This window comes from Malaclemys terrapin, chromosome 5 (genome assembly GCF_027887155.1).
Source record: "Malaclemys terrapin pileata isolate rMalTer1 chromosome 5, rMalTer1.hap1, whole genome shotgun sequence".
Lineage (NCBI taxonomy): Eukaryota > Metazoa > Chordata > Testudines > Emydidae > Malaclemys > Malaclemys terrapin.
The window spans coordinates 98400587-98423558 of record NC_071509.1 but is presented as its reverse complement, the minus strand read 5'-3'; the positions used below and the strand labels follow the sequence as shown (position 1 = coordinate 98423558).

Below are 22972 nucleotides of genomic sequence, written 5' to 3'. Positions count from 1 at the left end.
TGGGGTAGAAGGATCTTTCCCTGCTGCGTTCCCACGTGGCCCTTTTCTTGGTCAGAGCTGCCTGCAGAGCAGACTCCATCTTGGCTATGAGGATGCTAAAGATACATAAACGTAAACATAATGGCTGTGGTGACTCTGAAGGGGGTGGGTCAGAGCCTGGGCGGGAAACGCTGAGGTGACTCTGAACTGGGGATGGGGAGGTGAGAGCTGGATGGGAAACACTGAGGTGAATCTTAAGTGGTTGGGGAGCGGGGGTCACAACCTGGGCGGGAAAGTCTGTGGTGACGCTGAAAGGGGGTAAGGTCGGAGCATTGGCAGTAAAGGCTGAGGTAACTCCGAAAGAGTCGGGGATCGGAGCCTGGGCAGGAAAGTCTGAGGTGGCAGAGGAGGAGGAGTCCAGCACTTGGGCGGGAAACGCTGAGGTGACCCTAAGGGGGTGGGGAGGTGGGGGCCTGGGCAGCAATTGCTGTGGTGATTCTGAAGAGGGGGAGGTGTCAGAGCGTGGGCTGGAAAGGCTGAGGTGACTCTGAAGGCGGGAGGCCAGAGCCTGGGTAACACCAGAGGAGGAACTTGGAGTCTGGGCAGGAAAGTCTGAGGTGGCTGAGGAGGAGGAGACCAGCACACTAAGGTGAATTTGAAGTGGTTGGGGAGTGGAGGTCACAGCCTGGGCGGGAAAGTCTGTGGTGACTCTGAAGGGGGGTGAGGTCAGATCATTGGCGGGAAAGGCTGAGGTAACTCGGAAAGAGTCAGAGGTCGGAGCCTGGGCAGGAAAGTCTGAGGTGGCAGTGGAGGAGGAGTCCAGCATTTGGGCGGGAAACGCTGAGGTAACCCTAAGGGGGTGGGGAGGTGGGAGCCTGGGCGGGAAATGCTGTATTGATTCTGAAGAGGGGGAGGTGTCAGAGCGTGGGCTGGAAATGCTGAGGTGACTCTGAAGGGGCTGGTTCAAAGCCTGGGTGGGAAAAGCTGAGGAGACCCTAAGAGGGTGGAGAGGTTGGAGCCTGGGCGGGAAATGCTGTGGTGATTCTGAAGAGTGGGAGGTGTCAGAGCCTGGGCAAGAAAACACTGAGGTGACTCTGAAGGGGCTGGGTCAGAGCCTGGGCGGGAAAGGCTGAGGTGACTCTGAAGTGGGTGGGTCAGAGCCAAGTTGGGAAAAGCTCAGGTGACTATGAAAGGGTGGGTTGGAGCCGGGGCAGAAAAGGCTGTGGTGACTCAGAATGGGGTGGGTCAGAGCCTGGGCGGGAAATGCTGAGGTGACCCTAAGGGGGGGAGGTGTCGGAGCCTGGGCAAAAAAACTCAGGTGACTCTGAACTGGGGACGGGGGTGGGGGGGTGAGAGCTGGATGGGAAACACTGAGGTGAATCTGAAGTGGTTGGGGAGTGGGGGTTACAGCCTGGGCGGGAAAGTCTGTGGTGACTCTGAAGGGGGGTGAGGTCAGAGCATTGGCGGGAAAGGCTGAGGTGACTCTGAAGGGGCTGGTTCAAAGCCTGGGTGGGAAAAGCTGAGGAGACCCTAAGAGGGTGGAGGTGTCAGAGCCTGGGCAAGAAAACACTGAGGTGACTCTGAAGGGGCTGGGTCAGAGCCTGGGCGGGAAAGGCTGAGGTGACTCTGAAGGGGCTGTGTCAGAGCCTGGGTGGGAAATGCTGAGGTGACCCTAAGGGGGGGAGGTGTCGGAGCCTGGGCAAAAAAACTCAGGTGACTCTGAACTGGGGACAGGGGGCGGGGTGAGAGCTGGATGGGAAACACTGAGGTGAATCTGAAGTGGTTGGGGAGTGGGGGTTACAGCCTGGGCGGGAAAGTCTGTGGTGACTCTGAAGGGGGGTGAGGTCAGAGCATTGGCGGGAAAGGCTGAGGTGACTCTGAAGGGGCTGGGTCAGACCCTGGGTGGGAAAAGCTGAGGTGACCCTAAGAGGGTGGAGGTGTCAGAGCCTGGGCAAGAAAACACTGAGGTGACTCTGAACGGCGGGGGGGGGGGGGGGGACCGGGGGCGGTGAGAGCCTGGATGCGAAAAACTGAGGTGAAAATGAAGTGGTTGGGGAGGGGGGGAGTCAGAGCCTGGGCGGGAAAGTCTGTGGTGACTCTGAAGGGGGGTGAGGTCAGAGTATTGGTGGGAAAGTCTGAGGTAACTCCGAAAGAGTTGGGGTCGGAGCCTGGGCAGGAAAGTCTGAGGTGGCAGAGGAGTAGGAGTCCAGCACTTGGGTGGGAAAAGCTGAGGTGACCCTAAGGGAGTGGGGAGGTGGGAGCCTGGGTGGGAAATGCTGTGGTGATTCTGAAGAGGGAGAGGTGTCAGAGCATGGGCTGGAAAGGCTGAGGTGACTCTGAAGTGGGTGGGATCAGAGCCAGAGTGGGAAAAGCTCAGGTGACTCTGAAAGGGTGGGTTGGAGCCAGGCAGGAAAGGCTGTGGTGACTCTGAATGGTGAGGGTCAGAGCCTGGGTCGGAAACGCTGAGGTGACCTAAGGGGGGGAGGGTCGAAGCCTGGGAGGGAAATGCTGTGGTGATTCTGAAGAGGGGGTGGTGTCAGAGCATGGGCTGGAAAGGCTGAGGTGACTCTGAAGTGGCTGGGTCAGAGCCAGAGTGGGAAAAGCTCAGGTGACTCTGAAAGGGTGGGTTGGAGCTGGGGCAGGAAAGGCTGTGGTGACTCTGAATGGGGTGGGTCAGAGCCTGGGCGGGAAACGCTGAGGTGACCCTAAGGGGGGGGAGGGGTCGGAGCCTGGGAGGGAAATGCTGTGGTGACTCTGAAGACGGGGAGGTGTCAGAGCCTGGGCAAGAAAACACTGAGGTGACTCTGAACTGGGTCTGGGGGCGTGAGAGCTGGATGGGAAACACAGAGGTGAATCTGAAGTGGTTGGGGAGTGGGGGTCACAGCCTGGGTGGAAAAGTCTGTGGTGACTCTGAAGGGGGGTGAGGTCAGAGCATTGGCGGGAAAGGCTGAGGTGACTCTGAAGGGGCTGGGTCAGACCCTGGGTGGGAAAAGCTGAGGTGACCCTAAGAGGGTGGAGGTGTCAGAGCCTGGGCAAGAAAACACTGAGGTGACTCTGAACGGCGGGGGGGGGGGGGGGGGACCGGGGGCGGTGAGAGCCTGGATGCGAAAAACTGAGGTGAAAATGAAGTGGTTGGGGAGGGGGGGAGTCAGAGCCTGGGCGGGAAAGTCTGTGGTGACTCTGAAGGGGGGTGAGGTCAGAGTATTGGTGGGAAAGTCTGAGGTAACTCCGAAAGAGTTGGGGTCGGAGCCTGGGCAGGAAAGTCTGAGGTGGCAGAGGAGTAGGAGTCCAGCACTTGGGTGGGAAAAGCTGAGGTGACCCTAAGGGAGTGGGGAGGTGGGAGCCTGGGTGGGAAATGCTGTGGTGATTCTGAAGAGGGAGAGGTGTCAGAGCATGGGCTGGAAAGGCTGAGGTGACTCTGAAGTGGGTGGGATCAGAGCCAGAGTGGGAAAAGCTCAGGTGACTCTGAAAGGGTGGGTTGGAGCCAGGCAGGAAAGGCTGTGGTGACTCTGAATGGTGAGGGTCAGAGCCTGGGTCGGAAACGCTGAGGTGACCTAAGGGGGGGAGGGTCGAAGCCTGGGAGGGAAATGCTGTGGTGATTCTGAAGAGGGGGTGGTGTCAGAGCATGGGCTGGAAAGGCTGAGGTGACTCTGAAGTGGCTGGGTCAGAGCCAGAGTGGGAAAAGCTCAGGTGACTCTGAAAGGGTGGGTTGGAGCTGGGGCAGGAAAGGCTGTGGTGACTCTGAATGGGGTGGGTCAGAGCCTGGGCGGGAAACGCTGAGGTGACCCTAAGGGGGGGAGGGGTCGGAGCCTGGGAGGGAAATGCTGTGGTGACTCTGAAGACGGGGAGGTGTCAGAGCCTGGGCAAGAAAACACTGAGGTGACTCTGAACTGGGTCTGGGGGCGTGAGAGCTGGATGGGAAACACAGAGGTGAATCTGAAGTGGTTGGGGAGTGGGGGTCACAGCCTGGGTGGAAAAGTCTGTGGTGACTCTGAAGGGGGGTGAGGTCAGAGCATTGGCGGGAAAGGCTGAGGTAACTCCGAAAGAGTCGGGGGTCAGAGCCTGGGCAGGAAAGTCTGAGGTGGCACAGGAGGAGGAGTCCAGCACTTGGGCGGGAAACGCTGAGGTGACCCTAAGGGGGTGGGGAGGTGGGGGCCTGGGCGGGAAATGCTGTGGTGATTCTGAAGAGGGGGAGGTGTCAGAGCGTGGGCTGGAAAGGCTGAGGTGACTCTGAACGGGCTGGGTCAGAGCCTGAGCGGGAAAGGCTCAGGTGACTCTGAAGTGGGTGGGTCAGAGCCAGGGTGGGAAAGGCTGTGGTGACTCTGAATTGCGGGGGGTTGCAGAGCCTGGATGGGAAAATCTGTGGTGACTCTGAACGGGGGTGGGTTCGGAGCCTGGGTAACACCAGAGGAGGAACCTGGAGTCTGGGCAGGAAAGTCTGAGGTGGCTGGGGAGGAGGAGTCCGGCACTTGGGTGGGAAAAGCTGAGGTGACCCTAAGGGGGTGGGGAGGTTGGAGCCTGGGCGGGAAATGTTGTGGTGATTCTGAAGAGTGGGAGGTGTCAGAGCCTGGGCAAGAAAACACTGAGGTGACTCTGAACTGCGGGTGGGGGCGGGGTGAGAGCCTGGATGGGAAACACTGAGGTGAATCTGAAGTGGTTGGGGAAGGGGAGTCAGAGCCTGGGCGCGAAAGTCTGTGGTGACTCTGAATGGGGTGGGTCAGAGCCTGGGCGGGAAACACTGAGGTGACCCTAACGGGGGGAGCGTTCGGAGCCTGGGCGGGAAATGCTGTGGAGACTCTGAATTGCGGGGGGTGTCAGAGCCTGGGCAGGAAAGGCTGAGGTGTCTCTGAAGGGGTGGGCCGGAATGGCTGAGGTGATGCAGGTGAGGAGCTCAGCGCGAAAGATTTGGTACTTTTCTGACTCAGGAGGGGAAAATTTTATCTGAGAGTTGTGGAGTTGTTGTAAGGGTGTCTGACTAACACATGCTTCTGTGCTCCCTCTCTCTGTTTCAGGCATCTTCAAACACAAGTGGACAAGAAGAAAGGTTGAGGAATGTCAAGCCAAGGGGAAGAAAGAAGAGAAGTCACTGAAGCTGGAGGCAAAGGAAAGGGACTCTGAGCACAGTAAACTGCCTGTAATCAGGCCTCCAGTCATCTTATTACACTGTATGGGGATCTCAAGCCTTTTAATCCCTGGAATAGTATGACCCCCCTGTAAGCAGGATCCAGGTCTTATGCCTTTTCCCTTTTTTTTGGAGGGGAGGAAGATTGGTCAAGTTTAACACTGTGGGTCAAGTGACCTATTGCAGTGAGCTCTCTTTCTGTTCTGGGAAGTCCCCCTTTCTTTTGTATGTATGTGTATGTGAGTGCATGTGATACAAATGGGTGTGAACATCTGTATTTATTTATTTATTTTGAGTTCTTTCAGTTAAATCACTGCAGTGCTTTTTCTTTACTCTCCTCAGAATTGGAAAAAGAGCTGAATGTGTATTAATATATTTATCCTCCTCCTCCCCACAAAAGGGAACAGTAACAGCTCAGATATCATCTTTTAGTGCATAGGAGAATCTCTCTCCACTTCTGCTTTCTTTAGGTTGAATTTCTATTAGTGGGTTGATGGCAATGAATGGCCTTTAATGAGCGTGATTGAGGTCAAAGGAAGTAAAGCATGTGCTAGAACCTGGACAACATGACCGCTCTGTATCAAGGATTTTGGTACCTGCCCTTCATTCTTTTGACAGCATGCCACATCAGCAGGTTGCTGGAAGGCCTCATTTTGTAATTAGGGGAGAGACTGAGTCTCTCTCTCTTCTGGGGGGTATCGATCTCTGTGGAAACCTATGAAGACTGACCGCCCTGTAAGCTGGGTCCCGGTATGTGCCATTGTGTCCTTCTGACATTCTGCTGCGTTATCTGGCTAGTGTGAGTGACTGCCCTGTAATCAGGGTGCAAGACACCTCCCCGTGTCTTTGGAGGGGCATTGAGCTCTTTGTTAAACTGAGCAATGTGACCGCCCTGTAACTGGGGTCTGGGTCTCTGCCCTCTTGCTCATTTGGCTTTACGCCATGCTCTGCCCCATTAGTCAGCGTGACAACCCTGTAATAAGGGTCCATGTCACAAGCCTCTCTAGCATGGGACATACCGAGCTCTTTGGTACTTTGACAGCTTGACCTTCCTGTAATTCAGGTTATGGTCTCTCCTCTTTGGCTAATGCCAGCGACCACCCTGTAATCAGGGTACAGGTTGCACCTCGCTTTTGAAATCTGGGGGATTTGAATCATGACCATAACATGGGCAGCTTGACCTCCCTGTAACTAGGGTTTGCGTCTCCGAGGCCCTTTGGGTCTCCGTTATAGAGTTGGTGAATGTGACTGCCCTGTAATCAGGGTGCAAGTCACCTCCCCCTGTCTTTGGAGGGGCATTGAGCTCTTTGTTAAACTGAGCAATGTGACCGCCCTGTAACTGGGGTCTGGGTCTCTCCCCTCTTGCTCATTTGGCTTTACGCCATGCTCTGCCCCATTAGTCAGCGTGACAACCCTGTAATTAGGGTCCATGTCACAAGCCTCTCTAGCATGGGACATATCAAGCTCTTTGGTACTTTGACAGCTTGACCTTCCTGTAATTCAGGTTATGGTCTCTCCTCTTTGGCTAATGCCAGCGACCACCCTGTAGTCAGGGTACAGGTTGCATCTTGCTTTTGAAATCTGGGGGATTAGAATCATGACCATAACATGGGCAGCTTGACCTCCCTGTAACTAGGGTTTGTGTCTCCGAGGCCCTTTGGGTCTCCGTTAACAGGTTGGTGAATGTGACTGCCCTGTAACCAGGGTGCAAGTCACCTCCCCCTGTCTTTGGAGGGGCATTGAGCTCTTTGTTAAACTGAGCAATGTGACCGCCCTGTAACTGGGGTCTGGGTCTCTCCCCTCTTGCTCATTTGGTTTAACGCCGTGCTCTGCCCCATTAGTCAGCGTGACAACCCTGTAATTAGGGTCCATGTCACAAGCCTCTCTAGGATGGGACATATCGAGCTCTTTGGTACTTTGACAGCTTGATCTTTCTGTAATTCAGGTTCCGGTCTCTCCTCTTTGGCTAATGCCAGCAACCTCCCTGTAATCAGGGTACAGGTTGCATCTTGCTTTTGAAATCTGGGTAATTAGAATCATTTCCGTTATGTGGGCAGCTTGACCTCCCTGTAACTAGGGTGTGCGTCTCCGAGGCCCTCTGGGTCTCTTGGCCTCGTGCTGTCTTCACAGCCTGCTGCCAACGACCGCCCTGTAATCAGGGATCTGGTCTTTGCCCTCTAGTCTCTTGGCACTTGGCCAAATGCAGCCACTGCCCTGAATGAGCACCCTGTAAACAGGGTACGGGTCTCATCTGCTACTATTTATGGCACCCCCATGACACTGTGTCCAGAGTTCCGGCCCTTCAAACAGCGCTTCCAACTTGCCTGGAATTCTGCAGCCAAGTCTCCTGCTTTCTACTCACTTTTTGGACTCTCGGAGATCTGACATGCTACTGGTGGTAAGATCCGAAAGGGAGTGTCCGGGGCTGTTTTGGACTAAGTCATTCCAGGCAGTATACCTTGTCACATTGATTTAAGAATACTTGTCAATTAATTCCTTACCCCCCTTCATCATTTTATTCCTCCTGATTTTGTATGGAGGCTGCCTGGTGAAATAATTGTCAAGGGGAAATCTGGAGATTGTGGCTTTAGAGGGGAATGGGCCCAGTAGTTTTCTCACCCAGTGCAGCTTGGGAGGAGCGGGAAATGCTTGTGGAAGTGTCTGAGGACCACAAAGAACTGTCTTGGACCTAAATATCCAGACTGTCTGCAGATGCGGAAAGGAACAGTGTATCAGTAGATTACACTGAGTTTGCGTGCGGGACATGGCAGTGTCGGTTCTCACTAACACACGCCTTGTGCTCTCTCTCTCCGTTTCAGACATCATGAAGCACAAGTGGAGAAGAAGGAAGTGTCAGGAATGACACACACAGAGGAGAAAAGAAGATGGAGGAAAAGGAAAGGAACTCTGGGCACAGTAACCAACCTCAAATCAGGCCTCAGGTCATGTAATTAGACTGTAGGGGAATCTCGAGCCTCTTAATACCTTGAGCAGCGTGACCGCCCTGTAAGCTGGGTCCCGGTCTGTGCTATTGTGTCGTTTTGACATTCTGCTCCGATATCTGGCTATTGAGGGTGACTGCCCTGTAATCAGGGTGTAAGTCACTTCCCTCTGTCTTTGGAGGGGCATTGAGCTTTTCGTTAAACTGAGCAATGTGACCGCCATGTATCTGGGGTCTGGGTCTCTGCCCTCTTGTTCATTTGGCTTTACGCCGTGCTCTGCCCCATTAGTCAGCGTGACAACCCTGTAATTAGGGTCTATGTCACAAGCCTCTCTAGGATGGGACATATTGAGCTCTTTGGTACTTTGACAGCTTGACCTTCCTGTAATTCAGGTTATGGTCTCCCCTATTTGGCTAATGCCAGCGACCACCCTGTAATCAGGGTACAGGTTGCACCTCGCTTTTGAAATCTGGGGTATTAGAATCATGACCATAAAATGGGCAGCTTGACCTCCCTGTAACTAGGGTTTGCGTCTCCGAGGCCCTTTGGGTCTCCGTTATAGAGTTGGTGAATGTGACTGCCCTGTAATCAGGGTGCAAGTCACCTCCCCCTGTCTTTGGAGGGGCATTGAGCTCTTTGTTCAACTGAGCAATGTGACCGCCCTGTAACTGGGGTCTGGGTCTCTGCCCTCTTGCTCATTTGGCTTTACGCCGTGCTCTGCCCCATTAGTCAGCGTGACAACCCTGTAATTAGGGTCCATGTCACAAGCCTCTCTAGCATGGGACATATTGAGATCTTTGGTACTTTGACAGCTTGACCTTCCTGTAATTCAGGTTATGGTCTCTCCTCTTTGGCTAATGCCAGCGACCACCCTGTAATCAGGGTACAGGTTGCACCTCGCTTTTGAAATCTGGGGGATTAGAATCATGACCATAACGTGGGCAGCTTGACCTCCCTGTAACTAGTGTGTGCGTCTCCGAGGCCCTCTGGGTCTCTTGGCCTCGTGCTGTCTTCACAGCCTGCTGCCAACGACCGCCCTGTAATCAGGGATCTGGTCTTTGCCCTCTAGTCTCTTGGCACTTGGCCAAATGCAGCCACTGCCCTGAATGAGCACCCTGTAAACAGGGTACGGGTCTCATCTGCTACTATTTATGGCACCCCCATGACACTGTGTCCAGAGTTCCGGCCCTTCAAACAGCGCTTCCAACTTGCCTGGAATTCTGCAGCCAAGTCTCCTGCTTTCTACTCACTTTTTGGACTCTCGGAGATCTGACATGCTACTGGTGGTAAGATCCGAAAGGGAGTGTCCGGGGCTGTTTTGGACTAAGTCATTCCAGGCAGTATACCTTGTCACATTGATTTAAGAATACTTGTCAATTAATTCCTTACCCCCCTTCATCATTTTATTCCTCCTGATTTTGTATGGAGGCTGCCTGGTGAAATAATTGTCAAGGGGAAATCTGGAGATTGTGGCTTTAGAGGGGAATGGGCCCAGTAGTTTTCTCACCCAGTGCAGCTTGGGAGGAGCGGGAAATGCTTGTGGAAGTGTCTGAGGACCACAAAGAACGGTCTTGGACCTAAATATCCAGACTGTCTGCAGATGCGGAAAGGAACAGTGTATCAGTAGATTACACTGAGTTTGCGTGCGGGACATGGCATTGTCGGTTCTCACTTACACACGCCTTGTGCTCTCTCTCTCTGTTTCAGACATCATGAAGCACAAGTGGAGAAGAAGGAAGTGTCAGGAATGACACACACAGAGGAGAAAAGAAGATGGAGGAAAAGGAAAGGAACTCTGGGCACAGTAACCAACCTCAAATCAGGCCTCAGGTCATGTAATTAGACTGTAGGGGAATCTCGAGCCTCTTAATACCTTGAGCAGCGTGACCGCCCTGTAAGCTGGGTCCCGGTCTGTGCTATTGTGTCGTTTTGACATTCTGCTCCGATATCTGGCTATTGAGGGTGACTGCCCTGTAATCAGGGTGCAAGTCACCTCCCTCTGTGTTTGGAGGGGCATTGAGCTCTTTGTTAAACTGAGCAATGTGACCGCCCTGTATCTGGGGTCCGGGTCTCTGCCCTCTTGCTCATTTGGCTTTACGCCGTGCTCTGCCCCATTAGTCAGCGTGACAACCCTGTAATTAGGGTCTATGTCACAAGCCTCTCTAGGATGGGACATATTGAGCTCTTTGGTACTTTGACAGCTTGACCTTCCTGTAATTCAGGTTATGGTCTCTCCTCTTTGGCTAATGCCAGTGACCACCCTGTAGTCAGGGTACAGGTTGCACCTCGCTTTTGAAATCTGGGGGATTAGAATCATGACCATAACATGGGCAGCTTGACCTCCCTGTAACTAGGGTTTGCGTCTCCGAGGCCCTTTGGGTCTCCGTTATAGAGTTGGTGAATGTGACTGCCCTGTAATCAGGGTGCAAGTCACCTCCCTCTGTCTTTGGAGGGGCATTGAGCTCTTTGTTAAACTGAGCAATGTGACCGCCCTGTATCTGGGGTCCGGGTCTCTGCCCTCTTGCTCATTTGGCTTTACGCCGTGCTCTGCCCCATTAGTCAGCGTGACAACCCTGTAATTAGGGTCTATGTCACAAGCCTCTCTAGGATGGGACATATTGAGCTCTTTGGTACTTTGACAGCTTGACCTTCCTGTAATTCAGGTTATGGTCTCTCCTCTTTGGCTAATGCCAGCGACCACCCTGTAGTCAGGGTACAGGTTGCATCTCGCTTTTGAAATCTGGGGGATTAGAATCATGACCATAACATGGGCAGCTTGACCTCCCTGTAACTAGGGTGTGCGTCTCCGAGGCCCTCTGGGTCTCTTGGCCTCGTGCTGTCTTCACAGCCTGCTGCCAACGACCGCCCTGTAATCAGGGATCTGGTCTTTGCCCTCTAGTCTCTTGGCACTTGGCCAAATGCAGCCACTGCCCTGAATGAGCACCCTGTAAACAGGGTACGGGTCTCATCTGCTACTATTTATGGCACCCCCATGACACTGTGTCCAGAGTTCCGGCCCTTCAAACAGCGCTTCCAACTTGCCTGGAATTCTGCAGCCAAGTCTCCTGCTTTCTACTCACTTTTTGGACTCTCGGAGATCTGACATGCTACTGGTGGTAAGATCCGAAAGGGAGTGTCCGGGGCTGTTTTGGACTAAGTCATTCCAGGCAGTATACCTTGTCACATTGATTTAAGAATACTTGTCAATTAATTCCTTACCCCCCTTCATCATTTTATTCCTCCTGATTTTGTATGGAGGCTGCCTGGTGAAATAATTGTCAAGGGGAAATCTGGAGATTGTGGCTTTAGAGGGGAATGGGCCCAGTAGTTTTCTCACCCAGTGCAGCTTGGGAGGAGCGGGAAATGCTTGTGGAAGTGTCTGAGGACCACAAAGAACTGTCTTGGACCTAAATATCCAGACTGTCTGCAGATGCGGAAAGGAACAGTGTATCAGTAGATTACACTGAGTTTGCGTGCGGGACATGGCAGTGTCGGTTCTCACTAACACACGCCTTGTGCTCTCTCTCTCCGTTTCAGACATCATGAAGCACAAGTGGAGAAGAAGGAAGTGTCAGGAATGACACACACAGAGGAGAAAAGAAGATGGAGGAAAAGGAAAGGAACTCTGGGCACAGTAACCAACCTCAAATCAGGCCTCAGGTCATGTAATTAGACTGTAGGGGAATCTCGAGCCTCTTAATACCTTGAGCAGCGTGACCGCCCTGTAAGCTGGGTCCCGGTCTGTGCTATTGTGTCGTTTTGACATTCTGCTCCGATATCTGGCTATTGAGGGTGACTGCCCTGTAATCAGGGTGTAAGTCACTTCCCTCTGTCTTTGGAGGGGCATTGAGCTTTTCGTTAAACTGAGCAATGTGACCGCCCTGTATCTGGGGTCTGGGTCTCTGCCCTCTTGTTCATTTGGCTTTACGCCGTGCTCTGCCCCATTAGTCAGCGTGACAACCCAGTAATTAGGGTCTATGTCACAAGCCTCTCTAGGATGGGACATATTGAGCTCTTTGGTACTTTGACAGCTTGACCTTCCTGTAATTCAGGTTATGGTCTCCCCTATTTGGCTAATGCCAGCGACCACCCTGTAATCAGGGTACAGGTTGCACCTCGCTTTTGAAATCTGGGGGATTAGAATCATGACCATAACATGGGCAGCTTGACCTCCCTGTAACTAGGGTTTGCGTCTCCGAGGCCCTTTGGGTCTCCGTTATAGAGTTGGTGAATGTGACTGCCCTGTAATCAGGGTGCAAGTCACCTCCCCCTGTCTTTGGAGGGGCATTGAGCTCTTTGTTCAACTGAGCAATGTGACCGCCCTGTAACTGGGGTCTGGGTCTCTGCCCTCTTGCTCATTTGGCTTTACGCCGTGCTCTGCCCCATTAGTCAGCGTGACAACCCTGTAATTAGGGTCCATGTCACAAGCCTCTCTAGCATGGGACATATTGAGATCTTTGGTACTTTGACAGCTTGACCTTCCTGTAATTCAGGTTATGGTCTCTCCTCTTTGGCTAATGCCAGCGACCACCCTGTAATCAGGGTACAGGTTGCATCTCGCTTTTGAAATCTGGGGGATTAGAATCATGACCATAACGTGGGCAGCTTGACCTCCCTGTAACTAGGGTGTGCGTCTCCGAGGCCCTCTGGGTCTCTTGGCCTCGTGCTGTCTTCACAGCCTGCTGCCAACGACCGCCCTGTAATCAGGGATCTGGTCTTTGCCCTCTAGTCTCTTGGCACTTGGCCAAATGCAGCCACTGCCCTGAATGAGCACCCTGTAAACAGGGTACGGGTCTCATCTGCTACTATTTATGGCACCCCCATGACACTGTGTCCAGAGTTCCGGCCCTTCAAACAGCGCTTCCAACTTGCCTGGAATTCTGCAGCCAAGTCTCCTGCTTTCTACTCACTTTTTGGACTCTCGGAGATCTGACATGCTACTGGTGGTAAGATCCGAAAGGGAGTGTCCGGGGCTGTTTTGGACTAAGTCATTCCAGGCAGTATACCTTGTCACATTGATTTAAGAATACTTGTCAATTAATTCCTTACCCCCCTTCATCATTTTATTCCTCCTGATTTTGTATGGAGGCTGCCTGGTGAAATAATTGTCAAGGGGAAATCTGGAGATTGTGGCTTTAGAGGGGAATGGGCCCAGTAGTTTTCTCACCCAGTGCAGCTTGGGAGGAGCGGGAAATGCTTGTGGAAGTGTCTGAGGACCACAAAGAACGGTCTTGGACCTAAATATCCAGACTGTCTGCAGATGCGGAAAGGAACAGTGTATCAGTAGATTACACTGAGTTTGCGTGCGGGACATGGCATTGTCGGTTCTCACTTACACACGCCTTGTGCTCTCTCTCTGTGTTTCAGACATCATGAAGCACAAGTGGAGAAGAAGGAAGTGTCAGGAATGACACACACAGAGGAGAAAAGAAGATGGAGGAAAAGGAAAGGAACTCTGGGCACAGTAACCAACCTCAAATCAGGCCTCAGGTCATGTAATTAGACTGTAGGGGAATCTCGAGCCTCTTAATACCTTGAGCAGCGTGACCGCCCTGTAAGCTGGGTCCCGGTCTGTGCTATTGTGTCGTTTTGACATTCTGCTCCGATATCTGGCTATTGAGGGTGACTGCCCTGTAATCAGGGTGCAAGTCACCTCCCTCTGTGTTTGGAGGGGCATTGAGCTCTTTGTTAAACTGAGCAATGTGACCGCCCTGTATCTGGGGTCCGGGTCTCTGCCCTCTTGCTCATTTGGCTTTACGCCGTGCTCTGCCCCATTAGTCAGCGTGACAACCCTGTAATTAGGGTCTATGTCACAAGCCTCTCTAGGATGGGACATATTGAGCTCTTTGGTACTTTGACAGCTTGACCTTCCTGTAATTCAGGTTATGGTCTCTCCTCTTTGGCTAATGCCAGTGACCACCCTGTAGTCAGGGTACAGGTTGCACCTCGCTTTTGAAATCTGGGGGATTAGAATCATGACCATAACATGGGCAGCTTGACCTCCCTGTAACTAGGGTTTGCGTCTCCGAGGCCCTTTGGGTCTCCGTTATAGAGTTGGTGAATGTGACTGCCCTGTAATCAGGGTGCAAGTCACCTCCCTCTGTCTTTGGAGGGGCATTGAGCTCTTTGTTAAACTGAGCAATGTGACCGCCCTGTATCTGGGGTCCGGGTCTCTGCCCTCTTGCTCATTTGGCTTTACGCCGTGCTCTGCCCCATTAGTCAGCGTGACAACCCTGTAATTAGGGTCCATGTCACAAGCCTCTCTAGGATGGGACATATTGAGCTCTTTGGTACTTTGACAGCTTGACCTTCCTGTAATTCAGGTTATGGTCTCTCCTCTTTGGCTAATGCCAGCGACCACCCTGTAGTCAGGGTACAGGTTGCATCTCGCTTTTGAAATCTGGGGGATTAGAATCATGACCATAAGATGGGCAGCTTGACCTCCCTGTAACTAGGGTGTGCATCTCCGAGGCCCTCTGCGTCTCTTGGCCTCGTGCTGTCTTCACAGCCTGCTGCCAACAACCGCCCTGTAATCAGGGATCTGGTCTTTGCCCTCTAATCTCTTGGCACTTGGCCAAATGCAGCCACTGCCCTGAATGAGCACCCTGTAAACAGGGTACAGGTCTCATCTGCTACTATTTATGGCACCCCCATGACACTGTGTCCAGAGTTCCGGCCCTTCAAACAGCGCTTCCAACTTGCCTGGAATTCTGCAGCCAAGTCTCCTGCTTTCTACTCACTTTTTGGACTCTCGGAGATCTGACATGCTACTGGTGGTAAGATCCGAAAGGGAGTGTCCGGGGCTGTTTTGGACTAAGTCATTCCAGGCAGTATACCTTGTCACATTGATTTAAGAATACTTGTCAATTAATTCCTTACCCCCCTTCATCATTTTATTCCTCCTGATTTTGTATGGAGGCTGCCTGGTGAAATAATTGTCAAGGGGAAATCTGGAGATTGTGGCTTTAGAGGGGAATGGGCCCAGTAGTTTTCTCACCCAGTGCAGCTTGGGAGGAGCGGGAAATGCTTGTGGAAGTGTCTGAGGACCACAAAGAACTGTCTTGGACCTAAATATCCAGACTGTCTGCAGATGCGGAAAGGAACAGTGTATCAGTAGATTACACTGAGTTTGCGTGCGGGACATGGCAGTGTCGGTTCTCACTAACACACGCCTTGTGCTCTCTCTCTCCGTTTCAGACATCATGAAGCACAAGTGGAGAAGAAGGAAGTGTCAGGAATGACACACACAGAGGAGAAAAGAAGATGGAGGAAAAGGAAAGGAACTCTGGGCACAGTAACCAACCTCAAATCAGGCCTCAGGTCATGTAATTAGACTGTAGGGGAATCTCGAGCCTCTTAATACCTTGAGCAGCGTGACCGCCCTGTAAGCTGGGTCCCGGTCTGTGCTATTGTGTCGTTTTGACATTCTGCTCCGATATCTGGCTATTGAGGGTGACTGCCCTGTAATCAGGGTGCAAGTCACCTCCCTCTGTCTTTGGAGGGGCATTGAGCTCTTTGTTAAACTGAGCAATGTGACCGCCCTGTATCTGGGGTCCGGGTCTCTGCCCTCTTGCTCATTTGGCTTTACGCCGTGCTCTGCCCCATTAGTCAGCGTGACAACCCTGTAATTAGGGTCTATGTCACAAGCCTCTCTAGGATGGGACATATTGAGATCTTTGGTACTTTGACAGCTTGACCTTCCTGTAATTCAGGTTATGGTCTCCCCTATTTGGCTAATGCCAGCGACCACCCTGTAATCAGGGTACAGGTTGCACCTCGCTTTTGAAATCTGGGGGATTAGAATCATGACCATAACATGGGCAGCTTGACCTCCCTGTAACTAGGGTTTGCGTCTCCGAGGCCCTTTGGGTCTCCGTTATAGAGTTGGTGAATGTGACTGCCCTGTAATCAGGGTGCAAGTCACCTCCCCCTGTCTTTGGAGGGGCATTGAGCTCTTTGTTCAACTGAGCAATGTGACCGCCCTGTAACTGGGGTCTGGGTCTCTGCCCTCTTGTTCATTTGGCTTTACGCCGTGCTCTGCCCCATTAGTCAGCGTGACAACCCTGTAATTAGGGTCCATGTCACAAGCCTCTCTAGCATGGGACATATTGAGCTCTTTGGTACTTTGACAGCTTGACCTTCCTGCAATTCAGGTTATGGTCTCTCCTCTTTGGCTAATGCCAGCGACCACCCTGTAATCAGGGTACAGGTTGCATCTCGCTTTTGAAATCTGGGGGATTAGAATCATGACCATAACGTGGGCAGCTTGACCTCCCTGTAACTAGGGTGTGCGTCTCCGAGGCCCTCTGGGTCTCTTGGCCTCGTGCTGTCTTCACAGCCTGCTGCCAACGACCGCCCTGTAATCAGGGATCTGGTCTTTGCCCTCTAGTCTCTTGGCACTTGGCCAAATGCAGCCACTGCCCTGAATGAGCACCCTGTAAACAGGGTACGGGTCTCATCTGCTACTATTTATGGCACCCCCATGACACTGTGTCCAGAGTTCCGGCCCTTCAAACAGCGCTTCCAACTTGCCTGGAATTCTGCAGCCAAGTCTCCTGCTTTCTACTCACTTTTTGGACTCTCGGAGATCTGACATGCTACTGGTGGTAAGATCCGAAAGGGAGTGTCCGGGGCTGTTTTGGACTAAGTCATTCCAGGCAGTATACCTTGTCACATTGATTTAAGAATACTTGTCAATTAATTCCTTACCCCCCTTCATCATTTTATTCCTCCTGATTTTGTATGGAGGCTGCCTGGTGAAATAATTGTCAAGGGGAAATCTGGAGATTGTGGCTTTAGAGGGGAATGGGCCCAGTAGTTTTCTCACCCAGTGCAGCTTGGGAGGAGCGGGAAATGCTTGTGGAAGTGTCTGAGGACCACAAAGAACTGTCTTGGACCTAAATATCCAGACTGTCTGCAGATGCGGAAAGGAACAGTGTATCAGTAGATTACACTGAGTTTGCGTGCGGGACATGGCAGTGTCGGTTCTCACTAACACACGCCTTGTGCTCTCTCTCTCCGTTTCAGACATCATGAAGCACAAGTGGAGAAGAAGGAAGTGTCAGGAATGACACACACAGAGGAGAAAAGAAGATGGAGGAAAAGGAAAGGAACTCTGGGCACAGTAACCAACCTCAAATCAGGCCTCAGGTCATGTAATTAGACTGTAGGGGAATCTCGAGCCTCTTAATACCTTGAGCAGCGTGACCGCCCTGTAAGCTGGGTCCCGGTCTGTGCTATTGTGTCGTTTTGACATTCTGCTCCGATATCTGGCTATTGAGGGTGACTGCCCTGTAATCAGGGTGCAAGTCACCTCCCTCTGTCTTTGGAGGGGCATTGAGCTCTTTGTTAAACTGAGCAATGTGACCGCCCTGTATCTGGGGTCCGGGTCTCTGCCCTCTTGCTCATTTGGCTTTACGCCGTGCTCTGCCCCATTAGTCAGCGTGACAACCCTGTAATTAGGGTCTATGTCACAAGCCTCTCTAGGATGGGACATATTGAGCTCTTTGGTACTTTGACAGCTTGACCTTCCTGTAATTCAGGTTATGGTCTCCCCTATTTGGCTAATGCCAGCGACCTCCCTGTAATCAGGGTACAGGTTGCATCTCGCTTTTGAAATCTGGGGGATTAGAATCATGACCATAACATGGGCAGCTTGTCCTCCCTGTAACTAGGGTTTGCGTCTCGGAGGCCCTTTGGGTCTCCGTTATAGAGTTGGTGAATGTGACTGCCCTGTAATCAGGGTGCAAGTCACCTCCCCCTGTCTTTGGAGGGGCATTGAGCTCTTTGTTAAACTGAGCAATGTGACCGCCCTGTAACTGGGGTCCGGGTCTCTCCCCTCTTGCTCATTTGGCTTTACGCCATGCTCTGCCCCATTAGTCAGCGTGACAACCCTGTAATTAGGGTCCATGTCACAAGCCTCTCTAGCATGGGACATATCGAGCTCTTTGGTACTTTGACAGCTTGATCTTTCTGTAATTCAGGTTCCGGTCTCTCCTCTTTGGCTAATGCCAGCAACCTCCCTGTAATCAGGGTACAGGTTGCATCTTGCTTTTGAAATCTGGGTAATTAGAATCATTTCCGTTATGTGGGCAGCTTGACCTCCCTGTAATTAGGGTGTGCGTCTCCGAGGCCCTATGGGTCTCTTGGCCTCGTGCTGTCTTCACAGCCTGCTGCCAACGACCGCCCTGTAATCAGGGATCTGGTCTTTGCCCTCTAGTGTCTTGGCACTTGGCCAAGTGCAACCACTGCCCTGAATGAGCACCCTGTAAACAGGGTACAGGTCTCATCTGCTACTATTTATGGCAGCCCCATGACACTGTGTCCAGAGTTCCGGCCCTTCCAACAGCGCTTCCAACTTGCCTGGAATTCTGCAGCCAAGTCTCCTGCTTTCTACTCACTTCTTGGACTCTTGGAGACCTGACATGCTATCGGTGGTAAGATCCGAAAGGGAGTGTCCGGGGCGGTTTTGGACCGTTGTCGAAAGCGGTTCTCATTTACACACTCCTTGTGCTCCCTCTCTCTGATTCAGGCATCATGAAGCAGAAGTGGAGAAGAAGGAAGTGTCAGTACCATGGCATAACTGTGAATCTGAAATGCATGGACCTTAAACACTCAAGTTGTATAGAATTATAACTTCCTATTATTAAGAAATCATCATTTCCTACTGGAAGTGCAAAGATGTCACTTAAGGGAAGGTATACATTTGAATCCTCCCCTCCCCTCCAATTCTCCCCCCAAAACTCTTCAAATAAAGTTAAGGTTCAGAAAATTAACATTTACTCCAGGTAACGCCTAACTTGTGTATTTCTCACACATTTCTCAAAGGAAGCAAACAAAACTAAATGTTTTGGCAACTGGCAGTTACTCTCCGCACTTCACAACTTTCAAACACCTGCTCTACTTAAACGGTCACACCAACCAAAGTGTACCACACATTCAAAATTAACTTTGCACCTATTGTGTCAGAAGTGAGAGTGTTTTTAGTAGTTGTGTCCATTGGTGGAAGTGGCAGTTGTGGTGTTTTAGTAGTCCTTTACGCTTATTGAATTCAAAGGATGATGATGTGGATGTTTTAGGTAGGTATTTTTCTGTTAAGTCTTGGTATTTGGGTAGAGGTGCAGTATTTTGTGATTATGACTGTTTTTCTGGTATTGGTTTAGTGTGAATTGTTGGCAATTCTAGATGTTTTTGTATCCGTACATTAGTAGATGTATTTAGAGGGCAAAGCTGAGGTTGCCTGTTTGGTGCAATTTAATTGGTGTGAAAGTTAATTTCGGGTAGGTGTTTGAAAGCACTGAGGTTTGAATTTTTAGCTCAACAAGGATGCAGGACCCACCTGGCTACCTCAGTTCTTACTGTCATTCCTAATTCCAAAATCTTGGATGAAGATGACCAGGCAGAATAAAGATATCTCCAGAGACTTTCAAGAGGGTAGCATTTCTGCAGCTTTAGGGGATTCCTTAAACCTTATTGAGCTTTTCAAAGTGTAATAATTGTGGGAAACTTCTACTTCTGCCAATTCCGTGTTGAACAATGACCTGTATTAAAGGACTTACACTGGGTAGTTAATTCTGTTCTGTATTAAGATGATTTTGCTAAAATCGCCGCTTTCTGATGTGTGAAATGAATTATCTAGCTCTGATTATACCTATTTGATAAAAGTGTGATAACGACCCCATGTTAAATGCATGGATTGAACTTTGATTGTCATATCGCATTGCTTTGCTTTCTGTAACTCCTTATTTATGAATGTATTTGTTACTATTTATGTAATTCAATTAATAAAATGTATACATTCAAGTATAGTCTCAGTTCTTTCTTTGGCTAAACAAAAAGGAATCTGATAAACTTGTGAAGAATTTTGGTATTGTTACGTTTAATTTAATTAACATCTTTTTACCCTTTAAATGCGGTCGTTGGAAGTAACTACCCTTTAGTGGTGCAAGTTTGATTTTTTCTCTTGGATCACACGTTTTGGGCAGACTGCAGTGTGATCTTGAGGATGGAGATCGCACTGCCACTTAGGTGCATAAGGTTGCCCTCCTAAAGCTTCTAAGGTGCACAAGAATAGGCCTTTGTTTGGTTCCTTCACTGTTCCCAGGCTTATAGATTGCTTGAGATCTGCAGGCCCTAAAGCTCACTTCCTGAGCACAATATATGATTGTGGCTATGATAAGATTGGACTAAAACTAGCAAGGTCCCCTGGTTTCTGCACCTTTCCCGTTCAGACATTTTTAAAAAAGTAGATTAATGTAATATTTTTATATTCAATTCAATCTCAAGTTTCTCAGAAATTGACTTTTACGGTGCACTAAATTTTCAATATGCTAATACATGTGAGATAGTGTGGTCTAGTGGTTTAGAGCACTGGCCAGGGATTCAGGCGACCTGGTTTCTATTCCTGCCTCTGCTGCTGGGTCACTTGGTGGTCACTTTGCCTCCCTGTGCCAGTGTCCCCCTCCATTTAAAAAAAAAAAAGTGGGGGAGGGGAGATGATTGTACTGACCTCATTTGTAAAGTGTTTTGAGATCTACAAGCACTAAACAGAATTTTTACTAAAAATGAGATTCTATAGGGGTGGGAGAGAACTAGAGATTAACTTTGGTAGGGTGCATGAAGATATAATTCACTATGGAGGCATTAATTTTGCTAATGCTGTGAAGAAAACTCTCTTGTGCATAATGAATTGAAACAGCCTCTCTCTCTTTGCATTTGTTAATTCATTTCTCCTATACCAGGTGCTTTTTGTTCCATTGAAATATGCATGGGGATGTGCTTTTTATTTATTACCCTTGCCCTATGATTTATTATTCAAAAGTGGGCAACTTGGAAAGCAAATACTCAATATTAGGTGATTGTTTGCCTGCTGTAGAAAAAGCCCGTGAAGAAGTGTGCAGCAGCTGCAGTTACACTAGGGGAACTCCATGACTTCAATAGATTCAATAGTCGTCTTTTCTCTGTTTACAGGTACTCTGACTTGCCCCTTTCCCCCTTCACTTAAACCCAATTCAGAGGCAGCTGATGAGTCGCAGGTGCACTGGCTTCTTCCTTCTTAGAGGATGAATGGCCCGCTATGAGAGACCTGAAACCCGATGGTATGATGATGAGGGCTTTAATTCAGCAAAGTACCATTCTAGCATACCTCAGCCAGAGTCATCATGCGTACCTGGAAAAAGAAAGGGCTTCCACAGCTAAACAAAAGATCTGTCAGGACTGACTATTCAATAGAATAGATTGCTGCTAGTTAACCTGATGTAAAGTTGGCTAAACCTCTCAAAGACTGCGTTGGTGCAGGTTGCATTTCCACTGAATAATTACCATACCTTCTGCCTATTTAAAAATTATCTTCCCTGCTGTTTGATTTGTCTATGATGGTCTTATTGTTTAAAACTATTGTGTCGTGTTGCTCTCCATTGCTAATTAGCGGAGCTTGTTAGAAAAAAACAATTGCCAGAGTTTGCTCTTTTGTTGAAATTGAAACACACTGCAGGACTGTGTCAATTCTGACAGAATCCACCAGAAACCAAGCATGTTTCCAATGGAACTTTGCCGGCCAGGCAGAATTCCATCAGAAACTTGCTTGGCTTCCTGACAGCTCAGCTGCCGGGCTCCTTGATAGACCATGTGGCACGCTGCTGGGGAACCTGGGTTTCCAGGCTCCCAGCTCCTCAGCTGCCTGCCTGGTGGGCTGATGGGAAGCTGGGAGCCTGAAAGTTGCGGGAGCCCCAGCTGCCAGGCTCGTGACTCCTCGCCAGGTAGGGCTCTTAGGGTCCATGGCTCCAGGACAGCCCACCAGGTGTGCTACCGTGGAGCTAGGTCTTGTAAGGCTCCAAGGATCTCCAGCTTTGGGGCAGCCTACAAGGCTGCTTTAGAGCTCAGTGGAGATCAGCAATTCCATTTCACACAGAATTTCAAAATTTTTGAATATGATTCCAAATCAGAATGAAATCTGATTTTGAAATAGCAAAATCCTCTATAAAATAGAATTACCGTTCTCCCCCCAGCTCTTTCCGACTGTGGTACTAGTGGGGCCTTGTAATGAACGCAACCCTGTTTTACCGCTTCCCCCATCTTTCCCCCTGTTATCTTTCTCCTTTCATCTCCGTGGAAAGAAATATTTCCCTTTCCTATATTCTTCCGGTATATGTATGTGTGTGTGTGTGTGTGTTCACTCTGGGGGGTTTGGAACAGTTGCCCCAGGGGTAGAAGGATCTTTCCCTGCTGCATTCCTGAGCGGCCCTTTTCTTGGTCAGAGGTGCCTGTCTACTGGGATTATTATCGCTAAAGATTCAAACACACATACAAACCCTATATATTCGGTTTCTTCAGGGGGAATAAAGAACAGAATTTCCATGTAACTCTAGAATGGTTTAAAGTTTAAGGTACTGGGTTATGACATTTGGTCTCTTGTAGATAGAATTGTAAAATTACAAGCTCTTTATTTTTGTGTACTATAAAACACATCCCTATAATTAAATCAAGGTTGAAAGTGCTTTGCCTAGAAGATTAATTTAAACCTCTATGGATAAAAAGAAGAACCTCCAGGACTCAATATACTGATGTGTAGATAGCACCTCAGCACATTTCAGTGTGCGGGTCATTTCCTTTCTGATGCCTGTGCAGGGGATGTCTCTTTACACTAGAAGCTTTTGCTGTATCTTTTGGCTATATTGGCCCAGCTCCTCCAAGGTACATAGCCATTATGGGAGTGAAGGGCCCAAACATCTTTGAGGATGTGGGTCGCTATCTCCTGGTTTCTCTTTCCTGTCAATGGAGTCGGGCTGTGCAAATGGGAAGTCACTGCCTAAGGCTGGGAGTGGCCCAACTCCTCCCTGGGCTGGTGGTGGGCTCTGCCAAAGAGTCTGGGATGGCTCCGCGCTGCTGGGGACGAGGGAAGCCATGGTGGGCTTGATGCTAAAGCCTGAGC

General features: G+C 50.3%; 1 long non-coding RNA gene across 2 annotated transcripts; it reads left to right on the top strand.

Annotated features, from left to right (window-relative positions):
* Positions 1 to 10042: 10042 nt before the first annotated feature.
* On the top strand, positions 10043 to 19845 carry LOC128838566 (uncharacterized). Of its 2 annotated transcripts, XR_008445206.1 has the most exons (7): positions 10043 to 11159; positions 11581 to 12095; positions 12537 to 12989; positions 13411 to 14819; positions 15241 to 16649; positions 17071 to 18479; positions 18575 to 19845. It is a non-coding gene; the product is annotated as an uncharacterized LOC128838566 (long non-coding RNA). The 2 variants fall into 2 exon arrangements; XR_008445205.1 differs by having other exon boundaries at positions 11581 to 12989.
* The last annotated feature ends 3127 nt before the right edge of the window (positions 19846 to 22972 follow it).